Here is a 23206-nt window from a genome sequence, read left to right as displayed (position 1 = left end):
GCACGGCTGGACACATACAGGGGGCACGGCTGGACACATACAGGGGGCACGGCTGGACATACAGGGGGCACGGCTGGACATACAGGGGGCACGGCTGGACATACAGGGGGCACGGCTGGACATACGGGGGCACGGCTGGACATACAGGGGGCACGGCTGGACATACAGGGGGCATGGCTGGACATAAATGATTTTTGGCAATTACAATGATTTTATACCGATTTTTAATTGAAAATTAGGGGTGCGCGTTATACACGGGTGCGCGTTATACTCGAATAAATACGGTAACTGAATCTACTCACAAGGAATTCAACACAAAAGTTAGATTTTCCTAATGCTTAGCCACAATCACCTTACTTAGATATTCCATATAAGACAGCAAACCTTCCATTCTGTATAATATCACAGCCCTGTAGAAGTATGTGGGTAAAACTGTGCACATGCACACATTGGGTAAAGAAGCAAGCAAAGGAATGTAAACAAGTAAAATAAATACAATTGCATTTTAGAGGTCAGTATTTTTTTCAGCTGCCCACAAAAAAAATTAGTTAAACCTTTGCTATACACAAAACCTTAAACAAGATTAAGTATCAAATACCATCAAGAGATCAGTATCACAGTGATAAATAAACTGTTAATAAGGTACCAGGAATGTACCATATAAACTTAACAGATGATAATAGACTTCCAGCATGTATGTTGTCTCATCAAAAAAAAAATAAAAAAAATAACCAAAATCCCCACTGAGAAAGGATTTGTACTCAATCCTATAATACGGTTTTGGGCCATGATCAACTACGTACAATATGGCTCATGTGCTAATAGGAACCTGCAGATGCCACTGCAGCCTGAATCTGGTCGCATGCCCATGCTTAATACTGCAATTGACAGATACAAATATAGTATTAAAAAAGGCTTTTATTATTTATGGTCCCCATTGCTAGACTACACCCACATCTTGACCTGTATCTTTCTTTTCAATCACTTTAATGAGCTTTTGAGTAATTTATGAATGGGGGTTTTCCTCCATTCAGGTACCCAATGCCTCCCTCTGGCCCATCTTCCCCATTTACCTTCCCTCCCAATACCTTAATGTTCCATTACTTCAGACTTATATTCTCTTTAGTCTTATCATGCCGCCTGTATCTTTCTCCTTCTTACTCTCATGTCCTCTTTTCTTTTCCCCTTCCACCACCCAATCTTCTTCTCAGGAATTTGCAGCATTACTTTTTTACTTAAAGTGTTACTAAACCCAGGACCCTGCATTAACTATATTTGGTCTCCCACAGTACACAAAGCATGGCAATGCAATTATTTTAGCAACTATAAACGGCTAAATATCTTTTCTCATCAGCAGTATATAGCAGTCTTGTGACTTCTATTAGTGTCTGGTTAAAGCTTGCAGGAGGAGTTTTCATTCTATTTTGGCTTTCTCATGAGGCTGCAGGACCCCTGACCCTCTTTCTGGACAGTGCTGATTGACCCAGTACTAATCACATACACCCTTCTCGCCACCCCCCTAAAAACAACTTTCTATCAATACACACCAAACTGAGTATGTGCAGAATGCCCCCAAGGCTCTGTATTATCAGTAGATGGATTGTGAACAGTAAAACATGGGAGGATCAGAAAAGACAGGATCAAACAGCATTTTTACACAATGCGCAGGATTAACCCCTTAGGTTCCATGGTGAGTATAACAAGCATGCTTTACTGCATATACAGACTGATTTTACTGTTGTGGTTTTAGTAACACTTTAAACTCCATTGTTAAAGCTACACTATCAGTGTACACACTAGTGTCTTCTGAAATAGTCCATGTCATATCGATATGCCCTTTTTTTTATCTTAGGCTGGGTTCTCTAGGTCAGCAGACACTCTTGGTGTATTGTTGCTATTATGTTCATTTAGACTGTGAATAACTGTTACTTAGCATTATCTGTAATGAAATATGTATCCACATTGCTAAATGCTGTATTGTACCGAACATTTTTAATTTAATTTAGTATAAGGTTTAGCTAAAAATGTTTTTTATACGTTAACAAATGAACACATATATATATATATATATATATATATATATATATATATATATATATATATAAAGCAAAGTGTAATTAAAAAGATATAGTAAAATATTTACAAAAATGTGAAGGGGTGTACTCACCTTTGAAAAATGTCCTTGGAAAATTTAACATTATTTAGGTAGGAACTCACAGAGTTACAATGAAGTATACAGTACCAATGCTGGTATATTTGACCTAAATATCTGGGTTACAATTACTTCTGTGCACAAACAAGCACTTGAAAATTATATTTTAGTAAAACATTAGGTAAATGATGGAGCACAGAAGTCTATTCTAGCAGTCAGGTGGCATGTCTGTTATGCCGCGTACACACGATCGGTTCATCCGATGAGAACGGTCTGATGGACCGTTTTCATCGGTTAACCGATGAAGCTGACTGACCGTTGCGCCTACACACCATCAGTTAAAAAAAACGAACGTGTCAGAACGCGGTGATGTAAAACACAACGACGTACTGAAAAAAACGAAGTTCAATGCTTCCAAGCATGCGTCGACTTGATTCTGAGCATGCGTGGATTTTTAAACTATGGTTGTGCCTACTAACGATCGTTTTTTTTCTATCGGTTAGGTATCCATTGGTTAAATTTAAAACAAGTTCCTATTTTTTTAACCTATGCATAAATAACCGATAACCGATGGGGCCCACACACGATTGGTTTGGTCCGATGAAAACGGTCCATCAGACCGTTCTTATCGGTTTGACCGATCGTGTGTACGGGGCATTAGTGTGTTTATCTGAGTTTGCTGATGAGTTTATGGAATACCACTGTAATTATGAGAGCTGCTGGCAGTCACATGTTATATTGCTAATATGACAAGAACTCTGAAAGTTTCTGAGTAATAATTTTGGTGGTGTATCATATAATGTTACATTGCTATCTTTGTCAGGCGCATGCAAGACAAAAAAGAAATGAAACTTTGAAAACATATATACTTTTTAAGAAGAGTAAATAAGGAAATTACTGAAGATTCAGAACAGTAGACCCCAAATTCCATAAATATTTTTTTTGCTGGGAGTTATTGAACTGGAAAAAGGTGGTGCAAATTGCCAACTGCTAAATTACTATTTCCTATGCAGAGTATGAAATTTCACCCTGTGTAACATCACTCCATTAATTAGAACGTACTATATTTCAACCTGAGGTTTTATTGGAGGCATACATGTTTGTATGCAAGACAAAAACGACATGTTTAAGGCTTTATTATCAATACAAGAAGTTGAGACCTAAACATATAAACTTTCCATCATTAATAAAAAAAAAATTAAGAACAAAAAAAAAAATAACAGTCTGTGATCAATGCCTTTTTATATGTGGTAGAAATGTGTTTGTATCAAAAATCAGTTGCCCATTTAATGGTGACTATTTAATAAAATAATGCAAAGAACAATTATGGACTAGTATTATCTGTTTTTATCAATACCTTTAAAGAATGAAAGATTTTTTAACTGGTTGCTATGGATTACTATATTCTGCACATTGGCCTGTGCCTTATAAAATTGTGTGCTAGAGTAAAGAAGCACACATTTTGCAATGTTTCACTATGTTGAGCAATACATTATTTCCCTATTGCCTTAATACTGAACATCAATGAACACTTCAGTTTAACAGTGGTCGTGTTAGTATTTCTTGTGTCACGTTTCTCCAGTCAAGTATTAGGATATATACAATAAAAGTGTTGCTGGTGCAAGTGAAAATATACTATAATAGTGGGTATGCTGCAATCATAAAAAAAAGGGACAAGGCACCCAATGGTGTCTGGTCCTTAAAAAATGTGGTATGTGAATTGCGCTCCCCTGGTGGTTCGTATATCACCACCTAATTCTGGGCAATGGTTTTAGTTATTAACCCCCAATACATATCACCTCTATTTTATAATACACCAAATAAATATAAATGTGTCTATATATGTGCCAAGTGCTTATATACAGATTTTCTTCTCAGAAAAATTAAAAAGACACAAAAAAACAACACAAAACCACAAAAGACTTACATCTATCTGCTTGTACACTTATAAAATAGTGCTCATATAAAGTCCCCATGCAAAATACAAAGTATAACTGCCTCAGGAATAAACAAGTATTATAATAAAAATCTATATAAAAAAATGAAAAGATATATATAGTGGAAAAAATATATGTGACAGAGGATTTCTAGGTTGGTCCTCTGCTCATTAAAGTCCCAATATACTAATCAGGTGCTTATATAAATGCTTCTCCTGTGGGGTGTTATAACACAACGAAATGTCACCACTTCAGTGATATTCCCGTCACCGCTAGAAATGGCCACTCACCAGATCTCATTCAATAAATGCCTTTGGTTCATTCCCAGGATAACCACTCCTCTTACATGTCTTTTCACCAATTTCCAGATGCCTTGAATGTACTAGTGGGGTCTCTTTCCCTCCTACAATAGCTCATAAAAAAGAGGAGTGCCCCTCATGGTGTAGTACGTAAAAAATGTATTCGTTGCTTAAAAACAAATAAGTATAGCACTCACATTTGGTTGTGCCCATATGCCGGCACCAAGCTTCTCCAGCCGTGTATGCAAAAACAGTTGAAAGGTAAGAGCCATTCCTCTCGAGTTCCCCCTGCGCCTGTCTCGCGATCAGCGCGTGGTTCCGTAGGTATCAGCAGCCTCTACGCGTTTCGCAAAGTATATTGCGTCCTCAGGAAGCTGCTGATACCTACGGAACCACACGTTGACATATATTTTTTCCAATATATTTATCTTTTCATTTTTTTATATAGATTTTTATTATAATACTTGTTTATTCCTGAGACAGTGATCCCTTGTATTTTGCATGGGGGCACTTATGCTTTATATGAGCAGTATTTTATAAGTGTACAAGCAGATAGATGTAAGTCTTTTGTGGTTTTGTGTTGTTTTTTTTGTGTCTTTTTAATTTGAATTTTTCTGAGAAGAAAATCTGTATATAAGCACTTGGCACTTGGCACATATATAGACACATTTATATTTATTTGGTGTATTATCAAATAGAGGTGATATGTATTGGGGGTTAATAACTAAAACCATTGCCCAGAAGTAGGTGGTGATAGACGAACCACCAGGGGAGCGCAATTCACATACCACATCCAAGTATTAGGATATGCATGATGCTTTGGCTAGCAAACTTTTACCCAGCAATAGCAAAAATTAAGCAATGTGTCTGATTTATCTTTGCAGCAACAAAGTTGCAACATTTTCTTAGGTACACAACCAGGTAGAGAGAAAAAATGTAATTAGAAAGCAGAGCATCTTGTAGCAACACCTGAAAAACGTGGCTTGTCTAGGAGTGTGGTTTTGAAGAGAGGTATGACTTGTCATAGTGGCACAATAGTCTATGTATTGTTACAGCTGTGTATATAATTCCACAATCAGCTGTGTATTTTCATAATTGTTTGAGCATGGTCACAGCTGCCACTGTATTGCCAAAGCTGCCAAGTTTATTGTCAGAATAACATGACAAGAACCAAGCTGTTTGACTTTGGAAACCATACTCAAACAATTTAACCCTATCTATAAAGTAATTTGACTATTTCATCATTACACTTCAAACACTAATATTGGCCTTCCATTGAGGAAACATTCATATATATGTTGCACAAAATGGCCTAAGTACAGCCCAAGATCCATTTACCTAGATTTCAGATATTAGGAAAGAGGCAATGCAGCCTGCCTACTCTACTATGCATTTGTTGAAGTTTAGCATTCTAGTATGAATGAAGAATGTGACTGCCAATCAGACCTCTCATCAGCCATTGTGATAGATATAGATGTATATAACTGCCTATGTGTGTAGATAGATTGATAGCTAGATATATACATACGAATGCAGAAACAGATATGAATTAGCAGCATGCCTGAATGACAAGCTTCTCCATGTGGAAAAACAATTATCAGCGAAGAGTTGCAATGGGTCACATACCAGACTTGATATCTATCACTGCATTAGAAAGCTAAATTTGGAAACATATACGTATATTGGTGTCATCACAGTCAATCCCCTTTCTTTACATTTGTATTAATGCATTATAAATGGCAAGCATTCATTCTAATGGTATGAAAGCTATGTTTAAAATGTTTAAGATACATAATGCATAAGGGTAATTTTCAGGTCTTGGATCATAGCCATACATACTATATACTTATATACCCACAACAGCTGTATTCATCGCAGAGTAATATATCCGATAATGTTGAGAAATAAAAAAATCTATGTCATATATGAAGCCCTAAGCTAAAGTAGGTCTAAAGTAAAATACTGAATGCAAGGCAGCAAAGTGGAAGGGTTGTTAAAGTACTTTAACATGGTACTAGTGTTTGAACATCAGATTCCTAGCAGAATATACCTGCTTAAAAATGTGAGTATGGACTGTATAATAAATGCCTATATTTATGTTTTTTCATGCAAACACGCATGTAAAAATTATTTGAACTTTTCCTAGGTTGTGACATATGCGCATAGGTGCGTATTTCGGCAACACAGATTTTTTTATTTCTTTTTACACTCCTGTGTGTACAGGTTCATTAAAAACAATGGGCCAAATCCACAGCCAGCGGCGCAAAATAAGTTTTTTCTAACTTATGTCATTTAAGTTACGGCGCCCTAAGTTGGTGTCGTAATTGCCGTATCCACAGCGCATTTGCGCCCAAAAGTGCGCCTGCCGTAACGTAAATTCGGAGGCGTAAGGCGGGGTTATGGCAAGTGGGAAGGAAGTGGGCGTGCTTCATTGTAATGAGCCGTGACCCCATGCAAATGAAGGTCCGGCCGTACTGCGCATGCGCGCACGAATCTGCTGCTCACTGCGCATGTGCAGAACTTTGCTTGGCGCAATCAGTGAGATAGGTAAAAGGCCAAGTGTACTTAGTTTGAGGATCGCACTGTGCTTAACTAGCTCCAGTCAAACACACTTCATTTGCAAAAGTATTTCCCTGTGTTCCCTTCCATGAGCAATTTGCTTCTGCTCTTAGTTTGTCAGTGTTTGTTGGTAAGTTGTGTTTGATAGAGAAGTGTTGGAGGAGTAGTAGATAGTAGTTGTTGTTTGTTTGTGATAAGTGTAATTTTTGTTTGATTGTTTCTGCTAATTTTTTTGTTTGTTTTTTTTCTGCTTGGATTTTGTGTTTGGTTTTTGTGTGTTTGTATTTGACTTTGTAGTAGCTGTCTGCGTCTGTGTGTATTTTTGTGTATTTGTTTGGTGTGTATTTTTGTGTGTTTGTATTTGACTTTGTAGTAGCTGTCTGCGTCTGTGTGTATTTTTGTGTATTTGTTTGGTGTGTATTTTTGTGTGTTTGTATTTGACTTTGTAGTAGCTGTCTGCTTGTGTGTGTATTTTTGTGTGTTTGTCCTGTTTGGCTTCTTGTTGCTGGGTGGTGTCTGTGATGGCCCCCAAACGCAGGAAGCTGAATTTTTCACATGTTGAAAAGCAAATCCTAGCCAGGTATGTCATACAATATGGAAGATATCTACATGGGCCTGATAGCCGGAACACCTCCCCGGCCCAAAGGAAGAGGATCTATGCCAAAATAACAGATCACATAAATGCGGCGGGGGGAGGGGAGACGAGAACCCCCGCTGGCATTAAGAAAAAGATCAATGATCTGAGGAGCGTGGTCCGCAATAAGGTGGCCAAGCTCACTGCGCATAGGAGGGGCACTGGAGGAGGGGGACCATGCCCCATCCGGCTGACTGAGGAGGAATGGGCAGTGGCCCGGTGTTTCGAGCCAGAGCAGGTGGTGGGCCTGCCTGGTTATCAGTCTGATGTTCCTGTGAGGCCAGGTAAGGTTTTTTTTTTTTTTTATTTGGTGATTAGCATGTGTGGGTGGGGGAAGGGAACATGTGCCAAGTGTGTGGATCCTCAAACCTGTGATTGTTTGGTGTCTTCCACAGATGACCAGGAGATTGCTGGGCCATCAGGCCAGGCTGCTGCACCACCCCAAAGACAGGAGGCTGCTGAGGAGTCCCCAGGGGAGGGGAGTGGCCAAACCTCCCCTCATGAGGAGGCTGAGGGGGAGGAGGATGAGGGGGAGGAGGATGAGGGGGAGGAGGAAGAAGATCTCCAGATTGGCCGGGAAATCATTATTGCCACAGATCTGATGACCTTTGACGATACCCTTGAGGCTAGCCTTGAGGCTCCCCTTGAGGCTACCCCAGAGGCTCCCCTTGAGGCTACCCCAGAGGCTCCCCTTGAGGCTACCCCAGAGGCTCCCCTTGAGGCTACCCCAGAGGATCCCCCAGAGGCTGGCACCAGTCAGGCCACCATCAGGGGTAGCCCCTCCCACTCCTCCCACAACATGCCGCAACCCACAAGGGTCACTCTATCCCCTCCTACCTGGCCACAAGCCTCAGGGGCAGGCAGGATGGCGACCCAGGACACCAGGGTGGGGTCTGAGCATATGCCGGCCAGTCTGCTGAGGGACAATGCCAAGCAGACCCGCAGTCTGGGTGACATCAAAAAAACTATGGCCAAGATGGAGCACAGCCTGGATGTAATGAGGGAGTCACTCAGTGATGTGGCCACCAATTCATTGGGTGTCATCACCTGTTTGTGGTCCCTGCATACCGCCACAACAGGCGTGGGCCAGGAGGTGACTGCCCTCACCCGGGCTGTGCAGGACAACACCCGGGCTGTGCAGGAGAACACACGGGCTGGCCAGGCCAATACGGCTGCCATCACTGCCTGCCTGACCAGGATAGCAGTGGCCTTGCAGGGCAGGCCAGCCGGAGGTCAGACACCAGGGGAGGCTCCTCCCTCCCCTGCTCCCCCCCCCAATGAAGATACTCCCTCCCCTGCTCCCCCCCCCAATGAAGATACTCCCTCCCCTGCTCCCCCCCCCGTGAAGATCCTCCAGGTGCCCGTGGCCGTGCCCGTGGCCGTGCCCGTGCCCCTGCCCGTGGGCAGCCTAGACGGAGCACTCGCCGCCTGACTTAAATACCAGGGGTACTTTTTTTTTTTTTTTTTTTGCTTTAAAAATTTTGGTTATTATACTGTACTTATGATTTGGTTTATGTGTGTGAATGATGTGTGAATGTGGGGGGGTGGCATTCCTGACAAAATAAGGGTGTCACCCTCAGTTTTGGTGGAGAAGGGATCCCCAGGACCAGGGAGAAGTCATCCTAGGTTCCTGAATGGTGTATGAATGCACAGTGACATAATTGGAGCCGTGGCGGGGCGTTACTGCTCCCAAGTACCAAAGGGGGGGGGTACTTGGATCTAATCCAATTCGATGTGCATGTGATGTGTTTGTGCTAGGGACCACAGTGGTGTGCATTCATGCATTCTTATTGTGACATAAATCATGTGCGTTTCCAGAGACAAAAACATTCTCAATGTGTCATTAAACATGTGCGTTTACTGTGCAAAGCAACATTCTCATTGTCACATAATTCATGTGCGTTTGCAGTGAAAACAAATAATAACATTGTCACATAATTCATGTGCGTTTGCATTGAAAAGAAATAATAACATTGTGACATGATTTCTGGCCATTTACTGAGAAAAGATGCCTTCTGCCAGGCGTCTCCTGGCTACTGTGCCCTCAGTAGACCGGGTAGAGTGGGCTAGGGGGGGATTGCCTGGGTGGGGGGTCAGGTCAGCACGTAAGTTAATCTCCAGTCCCCTTCTCGTTGCAAAGTTATGAAGAATGCAACAAGCCCCTATTATTTGGCACACAAAGTCTGGGGAATACAGCAGTGTACCCCCAGTCTTGTCCAGGCATCTGAAGAAGATGGCAGGCCAAAAGTACGCTCCACTACTGCCCGGGTGCGAATATGAGCCTTGTTGTAGCGTTGCTCTCCTGGGGTTTGGGGGTTCCTGAATGGGGTCATCATGTGAGGGCCCAGGGCATATCCAGAGTCACCTGGAAGGCAAAAGACAGGAGGATATTAGTCATGCATGTGCCCCATGTGATGTCTGCATCATGGGGGGGGACAGTCATACCTGACACACATGTCACTTACCAACCAGCCAGCTGTCTCCATACACGTTCTGCTCCAATTCACGTGCTATGTTGGTCTGCCTAAAGATGTAGCTGTCATGGCACGAACCTGGAAATTTGGCACACACATGCCAGATGAGGCCATGGGCATCCACGATTACCTGGACATTGATGGAATGCCAGTTTTTGCGATTCCTGAACAGGTGCTCTGTATCATGGGGGGGCTGTAGTGCCACATGGGTACAGTCAATGGCCCCGATGGTCCGTGGGAATCGTGCAATCTGATAGAAATCAGCCACGCTCTTCATTCGCTGGTCCTCCTGGGTGGGCTTTTCAAATTGACTGCCCATGCGTCTCAGTATTGCAGGGACAACCTGGTGCACACACCTGCTCATCGAGGACTGTACCATCCCAGCCAGACCTCCACATGTTCTCTGAAAAGACCCAGTGGCCAGAAAATGCAGGGTGGCCATAACTTTAATGTGAGCTGGCAGGGCATGGGATCGTTGGGTTGGGGTGTTCAGATCATCCTGCAGGATCCTGGTTAAGTCCAGGATGGCTTCCTGGTTAAATCTGAAGTTGCCAATGACCTCAGACGCAGTCATGCCAAAGAGATCTTGGCGTGGGCGGTAGATCCTCTCCTGTGCCCTCCTCCTCCTCCTCTGTGCCCTCCTCCTTCTCTGCGCCTGTAAAGTGGCGAGTGCCGTTATAATCATTGATGGCCCAGGCATTTTGGCAGTCACAATGAAGTCAAGCAAAGAAGTGTTGGCAGCTCTTCCTAAATGGTGTTGCTTCAGCAGACCTTTACAGGGCTGGTGTAAAATTAGGGCTGCTTTTATAAAGTCTAATTTTGCTCCAGAAAACTAACAGGTGCGCACAGGGCGTTATCTACGGCGCACAGGGCGTAATCTACGGCGCACACACTTAATTTTGAGGATCGCCCTATCTCCCTCATTTGCATCTTTGCCTATCAAATAAAGCGGCGTGACTAGCGTAATTTGCGTCAGAGGATGCGCCAGAGTAATTATTTTAAGTAGGACGGAAAAAACTGATTTTTCGTTTTGAGGATCGGGCGCAAAGATACGCGCGGAGTAAAATTAGAAATCTCGAGTTAAGTCGGCGCATCTGCTTTGTGGATTTGCCCCAATGTGCTGCATTTAGATCAGTAAAAAAAAAAAGCATGAATGTTTAAAAATGTAGCAATTTTAAGCATCTGTGTGCAAGGGGCCTTACTGCACTTTAAAGATGGATACACACTATACAACTTTTGATTTCCTTTAAATTTACCCTCAACTGAGTAGTGCAGGGCCTGCCTGATTGCATACAAATTGAAAGTATTTAGGTTTGACCCCATATTATATGTTTTTGGTAAATCTAAAGGAAAAAATCTAAAGAACATTGTATAGTGTGTATACAGCTTTATTCTATTTAATGTCCTTGTCTATTGATCTACCAGATATAAACCAACACAATCACAGTTGTCTAATCCACCTTACAGTTGAATTTATGCTAAGTTCACTAGGTCTAATAACCATAAAGTACAACTAAAGGCCAAACTTTTTTTTACATTTTTGGATAGATGGGAGATGGATAAGAACACCTGTCAATTGTTATTACTGTCTGTGGCCCGGTTAGGTAGACTCACCCTCTCTATTTGTCCTGTTTACCATTATCATTGAAAGGGCAAGTAAATGAAAATCCAAGACTTTGGATTGTCCCCATAAAAGTCATAGTCCTCCCTTACTCTATTCACAACGGAAAAAAAGTTTTGCCTATAGTTCTACTTTAAAGTGGAATTCAAGGTAAAAAAAAAAATTCCTTTCATTTCTATGCATAATATGAAACATTAGAAACAACAGCCTAATCCAGGCATTCAGTAATTCTCCTGTGCTTCACCAGCAATGGGGGGCCTGTGCAACAAAATATGGCTGCACAAGCATCCTCATTCATAAGATAGTCCTGAGAGGGAAAAAAAGGAGGCAGGGACACACCCACCAGCTGCCTTAACTGTATGAACGAAGTGGCATCGCAGCATGACTGCCATGAATTATCATAAAAAAAAGGTACAAACACACAGATTTGAAAAAAAATTAAAATAAGAATGTACTTATATTGTTATTTGATTTTTCAGGGTTAACTGAACTTTAAACAGTGAAACTAAATTAATTGTATAGTAACTAAAACATCTAGCAGTTTCTATCACATTGACAAACCAAAATGTATCCAGGTCTGCAGAGTGTATTGACCCTGGCCAGAAGACTTACCACCAGGTAGAATTACAACCTCTTCATGCTCCCACAGCTGCACAAACAGAATAAGAATATAATCAAACATGGCTGCAAACTACAGGGAATGCATGAAGGGTTCTTCATATTTCCGGGATAGCAAAATCTCAAGTCAAGTTCATTAGTAGGCATAAGTGTGGTATTAACGGTGTCATCCCCTCGTGTATACCTAGGAAACAGCACTAACTATAGAGTGAAGAAAACAAGTGGACGAATCTTAAGACATGATCTGCCACTGTCCTGCTACTGGAGATCTTTATTAGTGGGAAGTCACCCAGGAAGAAGTAGAGAGGACTAGGGTAAGCTTTTGACATCATCTTATCTTGTGGGAATAAAGTGAGGAAGAAGAAAAACTCTAAAGAAAAGAATGTCACACTAAACAAGGCATTTTGGCAGGTATGGCAAGCTAAATACTTGAATGTTTACAGAGCTCTGTACATGGTAAGCATTAAACAGAGAGATAACTGCTGGATTTGCATGGATTTGTAAAGGAGTGGAGGGAATTATTTGGAGGCTTTTGACGCCAAATGGAAACATACTAAAGCCACCATCTGCTCAATCTGGCAAAGCTTTCCTAAGGCAGAGGCCCGAATGCTTCAATGAGACCACTCTCTACATTATAATTAGCCCTCAAAACTGTGAAATGAACAAGAAGGAAACAAATCTTTATAATGGACTATCGATAAGGGCAATGTTTTACCCATTTTTTCATCTTTAATCCTTATTTCTTTCTTGATAACTTCCAAATTCAATAAGAGTGGGGAATGTTTGACATTTAACAAAAAGTCTTAGCTAATGTCTTATTGTCCTTCCCTTTCACCCTCTACCCCAAAAAAATAATACTTTTTTTTGCTGATTGGCAATACATGGGGCAGAAATTTGCACAAATCTGGGGCAAAACTAATTTGTTTCACTTATACCCACCCTTGTGAAAATTCCCCTGCCATAGGCAAATGATTCACTGAACAGTGAACTAGTTTTATTTATTACTAGCTTAAAGTCCAAAGTCCTGCTTTTACAAGAGCTTTATTTTTGATGGAACACAACTAATGCTGATATCCCTTTGATCCTATTGCAAAACATCTATCATTCCAGAACTCCACCTAATCCAGACATAAAAGAAAAAAAGCAAACGTGAAGGAATTTTGCGCGCTAAATTCATGACTATTCTTATAAAACGAATACAAATGGATTCCATACAATCTTCTGACATAAACTTCATTAACCATTTTTCTACTACTTTTTTGATTCAGCTTTCCCATGTAAAAGCATAGAACATAAAACGGAGTAAAGAAATGCCAGTATTTTATTTGCTACCATGATAAAACATAAAACAATTGGTTTAACATATAAAGTTTCTACACAAATTTTGCAGTTTAGTGTTAGTAAGAAAAGAACTTTCTAGCAATGATCTTCTAAAGCTGTCAAAAAATGTAGACATGGTTTTCTTGCATGAGAGTGTTCTCTAAACTCCTAAAATGTTTTATTTATTTTGTCCTTATAATTAGCTCCTTACAAAAGCGCCATTGTGAGGGCTCTTCATGCCATCCCCATTGGGCTGCTTTGTAAATAGTCTTATGATCTATGTAAAAAGGAGGACATGCAGCATGTATGCACAGTGCATCTGACACATCACAATGCACCACAGTGTACAATAAAAGCACTGAGCCAAAAAAGGGTCATAAAACCTGCCTTCAACATGTATTACAAATGTACTGCAACACAAGTTAAAAAATGCATATCAGTGCTTGCATGTTAAGTGTGTGGTAATGCATGCACTATGGTGTGAACAAACTAATCATGTGATTATAGCAAAAATATCAAGTGACTCAGCACTTGTCATGTAGAAAGTGGCAGTGGAAAACTGGTAGTAGGTTGGATCCCAGTGTGAGTTTAAATACAAATTAGTAGTATGTAAAACTGTGCATTTTGGATAGCAAATTTTGATATAGATATATTATAAGGGCTTAACTGGTGGTGGCAGTGGTATACAATGCACAAGACACCCAGGGACAGTCCAAGCAGATTTGTCCTGTACTTTAATGCAGAAAAGCAGCTAGCACAATTTCAGCTCTGTACAGCAAGTCTATAGCCTAAAACAAACAAACCATTTGCTCATCTGAGCCACGGACTAAACTTAGGTTAGTTCCTGAGTTACAAAGTGTCCTTCTAATGGGTTCCCCAAAACAAACAGGCAGGACTTGTACCTCTTGAACTTGCACCTTTAGTTTTCTTTTAGAACTCAGCATGTTCACCCAGCAAAGGTTTATACATCAAAAATAGTGAGACCGTTATCTTTAATACATAAAGCCTGTGTACAACTGACACTAAGGCCCCATACACACGACCGAGTTTCTCGGCAGAATTCAGTCGTCTGTACACTTTCGGCCAAGGAAACCGACGAGGATCTCGTCGGGCCAAATAGAGAACATGTTTTCTATTTCCTCGTTAGTCAACGAGGAAACTTGGCTGGCCGAGATCCTCGGCGGCTTCACAAGGAACTCGACGAGCAAAACGATGTGTTTTGCCCGTCGAGTTTCTCGGACGTGTGTACGGGGCCTGATAATGAAATCTGGCTACCAGGTAAGATGTGGACCTAAGAATGGAGGTTGAAGCTCACAAAAAGCCTATGACACATTCAGGCTCCAGCACCCAGAAGATGACTTATTAGGATTCTAAGAAAAAACAGAAGGTTTACTTTCTTCATATCAGCCATTAATATATATATATATATATATATATATATATATATATATATATATATATATATATATATATATATATATATATATATACACACACACACACTGTATATATCGTATTGATTATATAGTGATACTGCTCATCCCTTCATTCCTGTTACTGTTACTCAAAGGTCACCATTTCTGTTTTTAATTAGCAGAGCCAAGACAGATGACCAAGGGACTTTATACTTTAGGGCCAGTTCACACCAGACACAGTTCTGTTCAGTTCCGTGTGCTTTTTTTCTGCACAAAATGCATGCATAGTGTTTTCCATGTATTCCAATGGCTCTAGTTCACACCATGCAGTCAGTTTCTGCACCAGAAACTGACTGCATGGTGTGAACTAGAGCCAACTAGAGCCATTGGAATACATGGAAATCACTGTGCATGCATTTTTAGTGCAGAAAAAATGTACACAAAACTGTACGGAACTGCGTCTGGTGTGAACTGACCCTCAATGTTTGTTTTCTCTTGTTCTTGTTTTTCCTTCCTGTTTCCTACCAAGATACTGCTTTACTGAAACTGTACATTAAAAGAAAATTACTTGCCATACAATTCTATATATAGTGCGAAACTGTTTATTGTAAACTCTGTAAGAACTCTGTAAGAACACAATTACATAAAAAGTTTTGAAATAAAAAATAATTACAGAACCTATTTGTCACAGCCATATTTATCCATTTGCAGAAGGGGTTTGATTAAATTGTGTACACTAAATACACTAAATATGACAGAACAATACTAAGTAGTTTGATTTCTGAGTCCCATGTGGTATTTTTGTCATAGTTCAAATTTATTAGAATTATCTTGAAAGTGGAGGAAACCTAGGGTCTGATTTTTACTGGAACAGATTATTCTGAATTGCATGGTAATGTAATACACATACCAATGCACACTGCAACAAGGGTCAGATTTGTTATGTTTTAATAGTGTGCTTCTCCGGTTTATTGGCAAGTTACCTATCTAAATTTTAAGAACTACAGGCAAAGCACAAAACTAAGCAATACATATGTATGTGAACGCTATTTACTGTGTACATTTACATTATATATAATGAATTGTCGGGTCCCGGCAATGCTGATAAAAGTCATTGAAAAAAACGGCATGGGTCCCCCCCCCAGTTCATTACCAGGCCCTTTTGGGTCTGGTATGAATATTAAGGGGAACCCCGAGCCAAAATAAAAAAATGTGTGGGGGTCCCCCCAAATTCCATACCAGGCCCTTGAGTCTGCACCAAATAAAAAAAAATGGCATAGTGGTGACCCTCAAAATCCATACCAGACCCTTCAGGTTTGGTATGGATTTTAAGGGGGACCCTGTGGTAAAATTAAAAAAAGAATGGCGTGGGGTTCCCCTAAAAATCCATACCAGACCCTTATCTGAGCACGCAACCTGACAGGCCGCAGGAAAAGAGGGGGGCGAGAGAGCGCCCCCTCCTGAACCGTACCAGGCCACATTCCCTCAACATAGGGAGGATGTCCCCATGTTGATGGGGACAAGGGCCTCATCCCCACAACCCTTGCCTGGTGGTTGTGGGGGTCTGCGGACGGGGGGCTTATCGAAATCTGGAAGCACCCTTTAACAAAGGGGACCCCCAGATCCCACCCCCCTATGTGAATTGGTAACGGGATACATTGAACCCCTACCATTTCACAAAAAAAGTGTCAAAATGTTAAAAACCACAAGAGACGGCTTTATTAAAAAAAAAAATTCCAGCAATGTAAATCCATTCTCTAGTTGAGGATACGGAGAAAAAAATAAAATGCCGACTGTATTGCCGGGACCGGAAAAATCATTATAGCCGCGAGTAGTTTTAAATTACTTTTTTTCCTTTAGAAATGTCATTTTGTGCAGGGACTGTTTTAAACACGGGAAACATGCACCACTTTACAGGCATACTATAGACATCCCCCAGGTACATTTTTTTTTGTTTTACTTTAAGCATTAATAAAATCACTGCTCCCGAAAAAACTGACATTTTAAAAACTTTTATTTTGCATTGATAGGGTTTCTAAGGTTGTGTTTCATGATGATAACAACAGAGGACAATGCCCATGTAATGTGTGTTGAAATAGTAATAGCCACTTGTTGTCTCCATCAGAAGCCCGTATGACAAGGTGACAACACAAGAGCATAAGTGGGACATAGTGACAAAACCTTATCACCCTCTACCTGAACAAGGACTGTCATGGAAGGAAAGTGGTTCTCAATATGATTCTCTGGCAAACCCTGCTTTGGACTCTTCTAACTTAACCTAAAATATGTGCTGTATTGCCACTTTTATATTTACCACTAATGTTTTAGGGTGTTTCATTTATCATTATATTATACTGGTATTTGCCTTTCATCTTTGATAATCTATTCTATATAATAGTATACTATATTAGCACCTAAATAAAGGACCCAAACCTTTACCATACATTGATTATGCAAATATTATTTTCAAGCGAGAACATAAAATTGGACTTATGGATTTGAAGGGAATTTCAAAGGATGTTTTTAGCTTTTATTGATTAATATGATGTGTACAATTCTAAAAATGAATACACAAATAATGTCTCAGTCGTAGGATGACCCAACATATTATTTTATAGAAAAGCAGCCTATGGTGTAAATACCATCCACATTGGTTTGGCTTACCACACCATGTTATGAAATTTTATTATCTTGGAAATTTAATAGCTGTCCTTTTTGTTTTATTTTCCATTTTTTAGGAAATAAAATAAAAGTTAAAAGTTAAAGAAGGATCTTAAACTCAAGCTCTTGTGGCATAATGTTCTTCATATTAAAACTGAGCCTGTTAGTCACTTCAAACTTTAATAAAAGTCTTGCACCACACCAAATCTGCTATTATCTTTACTAGTCTCTTTTGCTGACGGTTGTGATCCTGTGTTGCTACCTGATTCTTCTATTTAATTGACTGGACACAAAAAGAGGGGCTGAATAAGAGAAATCTAAAATATTCCTCCATCAATACAACTTTCTTTCTTTCAACACATACAATTGAAACAAAGCACACTGTAAAGAAAGTAAGAGTTAAATTATACAAAAGGAAACTAAGCAACAACAGCAGGTGCCAGAGTGCTGCAAGCCTCCTGGAGGAGTGTCCCTAGAGCACTGATGGCCATCATTCCAGGAACATACCACATTACCCATGCCAAGAGCAATGCTTCCAGGCATTCCATCATAGCATAGATGTCACCGGATAAAGTATCATTTGTAATGTTTGTCAAATGCTGCCAGGGATTTTCTAGCAGGGTTTTCAGGACACTAACATTGAAATAGAAATAAACTAGGTTGTGACTTTTGGGTACAGACGTAACAGTAAAATCACATGTGCAGTAGGCTTTGCTGGGTTGAAACACAATGTTTACTTCACCTTAAACAGTCAAGTGCCAAATGTTGCTTATTTGCTGCATACAGATTGTATGGATCACATACTATAACTGTGTTACCGTTCCGCAGATTTAGTAGTCAGCCAAATATTAGATAAGGAGCAACTTTATGGCCTTGTTCACACAGGCGTAGTTAAGAAGCTGCTTCCAACTTAAAAGCCATATGAATGCGTTGTCCCAAATGCAGACAGTGTGCGTTTGGGGCCACGCACCTGCACGACTGTAAAATTGGGAGCATGTGAGCAGCTGCTGCATCCCAACTGACATGAATTGGACTCGGGCATACACTTTGGTACCAAAGAAAATGCATCGTCTCCAAATACAGAATTTTACAAGCTTAAAGCATGTGCTATCATCACTCTATCAACACAGCATTCATAATGTGAAAAAAAGCATCCACAACATTTAAAAATGATAACAAAAAATAAATCAGTGTGAATAAAGTGCAATGCTAAAGAGTCCAAAATATGGGATAAATATCACTGCAAAGAAAGTGTCTTCCACCAACTAATGGGAATCCTCTCCACCACATGAGAGCAACAGAGCTAAAATACACTCATCGACATTCAAGATGTCAGAGAAAAGCAGCAACATATGCGTTTGTGTCAAAGGGATCCTTCACACGTGGTCAACCAGCTCCATGCTTACAATAGGGACACCCTGCAGTACCGATTATCACCACTTGGGACAGTCAGAAGGTTTTTTCTTGATACTGTCTGGGTAAAAAAGCACTCACCACATGGAGCCACAAGCAAGGGACCACATATAGTGTAATATATTTATTAAAAAGTATTCCTTTTTACATAGAAAAGTGAAAGGCTTCATACAAATGTCAGTAATGTAGTTTTATAACAGTTCTACTGTACAATTTTCAGTAAAGGAATTATATTCAAAATACAGCATTTTATCTTATCCTTGTAAACTAAGACCTACGTCTGTAAATATACTGACAAGTTATTGCACGGTACTGTTTACCTCTTTATTTTTTAGACTCAATGTGACATTTCATTCATGTCCATCTACCGCAGGAAAGTTTTGGTGCAATGACTGTCACTAACATTGGGTGAGCTCTGGTACATTGTCTGCACCAGACTGCCCACTAGCATTGTGCTATGAATGAGGCATATAGAAAACAATAAAAACAAAACAATTATCCAATGCAGAGAAATGTTAGACACTGTACATGTGTGAAAGGGCCTGTATATTCACATATATATATATATATATATATATATATATATATATATATATATATATATATATATATATAAACATATAAAAACAAATATAACAAGCAGTGTGAAAAGGGGTTGAATGCACACGTCACCGCCAGTGTGTAGAGGCAATCCTGCTTGCCAGAGGAAGTTGACTTTCAAATCATAAAGAGTCAGGGAACACATATGTGATGAAGATTAGCATCCTTAACTGCATCTCTCCAACTCCTGTCAGTTATGGAAAACGCAATCCCAGCCCAGGAAGCACTTTCTCCAGGTAAGTGGATGTATATATAAATATACTGCAGCTTTTTTACCTCAAAAGATGTAAGGGCACCACAATAGTGTAATATTGCTTTAAAACCCCTATTTTATTTAAAAAATATATATAGTACACTCATATTTACATAAGAAGATAACAGGCAAATATGATTTTCTCACTACCTATCACATTTCTTGAGGCCCTTAAGTGCCAGGACAAGAGAAACAGTTAAACTGGCCGTTTTTGGAAAGCAGGCACTCCAAAGTATTTGTTTAGAGGCATGGTAAATCTTTTGAAGATTTAATTACATGTGGTGGTGTCCCTTTTGTTAATCCACAGAGCCAGCATAATTCTTTGTCATAATACAAAAGATAGGAGAGCAATAACTTGGCATGATGGGAGCGTTGGTCATCTTTGTGAATAGCAGCTAAAACATTCTTATTCTTAATAAGCACAAGGATGACTTTCAGAGAATAATACAATTTCCTGGAGAACACAAACACCAGGTGAATATAACATTTAGTCCAAGATGCTCCCTACAGGGCATTGAAAACATTATCAACAAGAAAAAATTGCAAATGAGCATGACAGGACGGGAAAAAAAAATCAAGTATCGTTGTCTCTAAACCCTCTTGTTTTGAATTGTACTTTTGGTGTAGCGTCTCCCTGCATTATAAAGTACTGTGCAAACTGTTGGCACTATATAAATCCTGTATAATAATAATAATAAAAGTAAATTCAATGATCATAGTTTAAAAAAAATGCCCAAGGTAGTAGCAGATTTGTTTGGACCACAGTTACCTAATAAGACTGTAAAGTGAAAATGTTATCAAATGCCTACGCCTGCCGACTTAACAAGTTGACTAGTTCAAAACACACACCACAAGTTTGGTCTGACTTTGTTTTCATATCATTTGGCTTTTAATCTGCACAGGAACTGTACAAACAGAAATTAAAATAAACATATGTAGGGCTCAGAGAAAGCTTGTTATGAGGATGTATTGGCACCACCAATTTAAAAGCATTTTTTTTAAATCAAGATAAACTCAATGGAGAAAAGAGCAGGGCTTTTTTTTTACAGGGGGAACTTGGTGGAACTCAGTTCCACCACCTCTGGCTCAGATCCTTGGGGGGAGGGGGGGTGCTCACCACAATCACTTGAAAACACAGATGTCTGGTTTCTGTGTTTACAAGTGACAGTTCTGTACTCTGTGTGTAACCCTCCTGAACTCTACACTCTGTATGTAATGCAATCTTGGTATTTAATGCCCTTTTAAGACCCTCCTACTGTTCGTGAAATTTGACTGATCACACCGACTACTTGATGTGATTAGGAGGGGGTGTTTGGGTGGAGGGGTTTTGGGGGGTCGTGGTTGAGTTCCAGCACCTATTGTTTGAGAACAAAAACTGGAAAAGAGAAAACTGATAGTAAGAAAAGCCAACTATTTTAGCAACAATTTGGAATCTTTGGGCCAAATCCACAAAAGGGATACGACGGCGTAACTGCTGTTACGCCGTCTTATCCCTGTTCCTAACTATGGAACTGATCCACAGAATCAGTTTTCCATAGTTAGGCAGAAGATCCGGCATGTGTAAGGGACTTACACTGCCGGATCTTAGGATGCGGTACCGCATTCGCCACTGGGGGCATTTTGTGTCGAAATGCCGCATTGGGTATGCAAATTAGCACTTACGGAGATCCACGAAGCTTTTCAGCTTCGTTTTTTCTCGGTAAGTTTTAGTTTGCATACCTTTGCATAACTTTTACAAGGTGTAAAGTTAGTACACCATGTAAAAGCAGACCTTTCTGTCCAGCGACGCAATTTTTTTTAAATTTTGAATTTTTTTTCCCGTCGTATCTTTTTTTTTTCCCGACGCAACTTTATTGACCCTTCGCAATCCACAAAGCTCGGCGTAACGTAATTTCGCGCTATGCACGTCGGGAAAATGACGTCACGAGCATGCGCAGTACGGCCGGCGCGGGAGCGCGCCTAATTTAAATGGGAATCGCCCCCATTTGAATAGGAACGCCTTGCGCCGGCGGAATTTAAGTTACACAGCCCAAAATTTCTAGGTAAGTGCTTTGTGGATCGGGCACTTAGGTAGAAATTTTAAGGCAGTGTAACTTAAATGGAAAAAAATAAGTTACGCCGGATCTTTGTGGATTTGGCCCCTTATGTGTATGTTCAGTCAAATGTCTCCCTTAGTTTTGGATATAGTGGGTTAGGTTTAGAATCCTTGTCAGTTTTTTACTGCTATCCAGGGGTTTATAAGAGAGATTTATTCTGATTTCTGATCCTACTGACAACAATTTACTAGGCATTAAGTAAGGGTAATTCTCCAACAGTAAGACAGACAGAAGTAAGGCCTCGTACACACGACCGAGGAACTCGTTGGAAAAGACACATCGTTTTCCTCGACGAGTTCCTTGTTAGGCTTGTCGAGGAATTCGACAAGCTTGCTTTGCGTACACACTGTCAAGACAAAATCTGCTTGTTCTCAAACGCGGTGACGTACAACACTGGCACAACCCTTGGGGCTGCTTTTGCTAATCTCATGTTACTGCGTGTGAAGTAAAAGTTTGGTTGGAGACGATTTGCACTTTTCAGTCTGTTATAGCATGAAAAATGTGTTATCTCCATTACAAATGCTACTTTTACTCCCATCTCATACTTTATTCTGAGCATGCAAGGGTTTCTTAGCATACACACGCTCGAGTTTGACAGCTATAGCAGGCACGCGCCGCCGGAGGCATGTGCCCACTGCACAGCGGGGGAGTTGAAGTACATGGCGGGCGGCCGCAATGTCTTTTGGCCACCCACGATTACTACACATATCTGTCAATGTAAACAAACAGATCCCTGTTCTGACAGGGAAGTACAGAGTGATCATCTGTTTCTAGTGATTATGAACAGCGATCTCTCTGTACTCCCAGTCAGTCCCCTCCCCCCACAGTTAGAAACACCTCCCAGGGAACACATTTAACCTCTTGATTGCCCACTAGTGTTAACCCCTTCCCTGCCAGTGTCATTTATGAAGTAATCGGTGCATTTTTATAGCACTGGTCTCTGTATGAATGTCACTGGTCCCCCAAAAAAGTGTCAAAAGTGTCTGATCTGTCCTCAACCTGTGGGGATATTTATTATAGCAAAAAGTAAAAAAATATAAAAAAAATTCAAAATTGTTGGCTTTTTTTGTTTATAGCGCAAAAAATTAAAACAGTAGAGGTGATCAAATACCACCAAAATAAAGCTCTATTTGTGGGGAAAAAAGTATATACAT

At 40.2% G+C, this 23206-nt stretch overlaps 1 protein-coding gene across 13 annotated transcripts in view; it reads right to left on the bottom strand.

Moving 5' to 3' along the window:
- Nucleotides 1–23206, bottom strand: part of EYA4 (EYA transcriptional coactivator and phosphatase 4) — a 377003-nt gene that overhangs the window by 22518 nt on the left and 331279 nt on the right. The gene's annotated exons all lie outside the window — the stretch shown is intronic.

Source organism: Rana temporaria, chromosome 4, assembly GCF_905171775.1.
Source record: "Rana temporaria chromosome 4, aRanTem1.1, whole genome shotgun sequence".
Lineage (NCBI taxonomy): Eukaryota > Metazoa > Chordata > Amphibia > Anura > Ranidae > Rana > Rana temporaria.
Note: the sequence above shows the minus strand (reverse complement) of the source record. Positions and strands in the feature narration are given on the sequence as shown.